The sequence below is a fragment of the Bidens hawaiensis genome, unplaced genomic scaffold (assembly GCF_021521415.1).
Source record: "Bidens hawaiensis isolate Kalapana, Puna unplaced genomic scaffold, B.hawaiensis_p1.1 tig00042530_1, whole genome shotgun sequence".
In the NCBI taxonomy this organism is placed as follows: Eukaryota; Viridiplantae; Streptophyta; class Magnoliopsida; order Asterales; family Asteraceae; genus Bidens; species Bidens hawaiensis.
In genome coordinates this window covers 246-2,500 of record NW_027497545.1, presented here as the reverse complement: position 1 = coordinate 2,500, position 2,255 = coordinate 246, and the positions used below count along the sequence as shown (strand labels likewise).

Genomic DNA, 2,255 nt, shown 5'->3' with positions numbered 1-2,255 from the left:
AAGTCAGTCTTGTTTGGTAAGACGGAATTTGACAAGAAAAGAGAGTGCTCGCCTCCGGCCAACAAAGACCGTAATTACCTAGATAACTGCTCCTCCCCTTCTCCGTCTTTAAGGCTTTAAGACGAACCGTTTGGCGGCTGGAAATAAAGACGACCTCACCTTCTCGTAGATGGTGTCAGTGAGAGCCATTTTAGTACCCCCCCCCCCCCGTTGACCTTTTTTTGTAGAGAGAATCTTCAATGAGTGGAAACAAGCAACCTTACTAAGCTAAGAAAGGTACTTGTTGAGTAAGGCCGGCTTTCTTCGAAAGCTTGAGCGCTTCTTTCTCATATCGATCATTCAATATCCTTGACTTTTCAATAAGGGGCGCGTTAGCTAGGCCATTTTCTTGCAGGAGTGCTAGCGCGCGCCCTTACGTTTTCTTTGCTTGCTCTGCAGTACGAGCCTCATACAAAGCCGTGCCCCTTTAATATGATGAAGAGGGGCCCCGCCCTCTTTGATTTTCCGCACCAATCCTTATTTACTACTACATATTTTTTGGGGTGTATAGCTCAGTTGGTAGAGCATTGGGCTTTTAACCTAATGGTTGCAGGTTCAAGTCCTGCTATACCCAAACCTAACATGCACTATACTATGAGTAAGGATGCGTAGTAGCGCAAAGAGCACTCTTTGGCCTTTAGATTAGAGGCGCTTCGCCGTCTTGATTGGAAGGAAACAGATTTCTAAAGTGTGCAGTGAGGGATCTTTATATTCTAGGTTGCCAGTCTTTACTTCACTCGACCCAAGCAATGCCCAAAGAGTCCCCTGTCTTTCTTGGTCGGACCAAGCTAACTATTCCGACAAGTCTTTCCTCATTTTTAGAGCAAGAAACGGAACTACAAGAAATTTATCTTTACTATGAAAGAATTTATTCAGCGTTTTAAAGAGGATCCTAGGAATGCGGATATGTTTTTTGTGGAGGTACCGACTCACCTGGATTGTCTGTTGACGAGATAGCAGAGCGTAGCTTCAACGAGTCGACGCTTTACCTTCCGGATCATCTTTATAGCCCCGCAAATGCCGAGGCCCTGACGAAGTTAAATTATCTTTTAGTGCATATGAAACATGACTTCAGCCCCCAGCCGGCCCTTATTAAATCATTCCAAAGGGAAGTGAACAAGACATCCCCAGAATTCATTTATAGGAAGCTTTGAAGTCAACCAAGTAAGCCAGAAAGACAAGTTGTAGGAAGCTTTGACCGGCTGAAGCGAAGAAAAAAAACTGAACCAGAACCAAACCCCTAAGCAAAGAAGGGATTGCCTTAGTTCAGTCTCGAGGCCGGATGGTAGCAATACACTTCTGACCCAAGCCCTTGAGCAGGGAGCAATTGAAGTAAGTAGTCGGCTATTCTGAGGTTAAGCGAACACAGTCAGTGACAAGGTGAGTCTCAAGTAAGCAGTACAGGAAGCCCACTCACTAGGGCAAGTAAGCGAGCCAAGCTTGAAAAGAAAAAGTTCGGGAGTCAATACAGTAAAGTCAGGGAGGAAAAGTTGCGGTTATGAAATAACCTAGACTGTTTAGGCTAGATTTATATAGGAGACCCCTTGAAAGAAGAGAGAAGATACCTTCGCCCACCCACCCGATAAATATAAGTGATGGCCATATATACGGCATATGACATCATAAGCGGGAATAGGAAGACCCTCCTTTCAATTCTCCTTTTGACCTAATTCCTAGCTTTATCCTGCATTGCTTTCAAAGGGGATAATAACTATAAATTCCTGCCTTACACGCTTAACAATAAGGACTTCCAACTCACTTCCTCACTACTAGAGAAAGGCTAAGTGAAGTACTTCTCAGGACTTACCTTTTATTCTTTCTCTTCTCTTCTTGCTTATCGCTGACTTTCCTTCGCCCTTCGCGGCTGCTAGTGAAGTGGCAACTGGATTGCCTAGTGAAATGTGATCTCGATTGAAGCTAGATAGCCCCCTCCTCACTCGGAGCCGTAGCCGTAGTCTGGTCGGACCTCCGGACCCCTTCTTATTCGATTTGGAAGAGCTCTTTTTCTCTTCGGCTCGCGCTTGCTCTATCATTGAATTTCCTCGTTTAAAGATCTCACGCAATCTAGGTTTGAGCTCTGATTTGATCTCGATGGCCGGTGGCAAAGGAAGCGAAGCGACAACCGCGGCTATGTTCCTAGTGTAGAAGAAAGAAAGCATCTCTTGGAAGATTTTTAACAGTCTTTGGTGGAGTATAGAGGCTGCACATCATGATTG

At 45.0% G+C, this 2,255-nt stretch overlaps 1 non-coding gene across 1 annotated transcript; it reads left to right on the top strand.

Moving 5' to 3' along the window:
• Positions 1 to 540: 540 nt before the first annotated feature.
• On the top strand, positions 541 to 613 carry TRNAK-UUU (transfer RNA lysine (anticodon UUU)). The gene has a single exon. It is a non-coding gene; the product is annotated as a tRNA-Lys (tRNA).
• Positions 614 to 2,255: the final 1,642 nt, after the last annotated feature.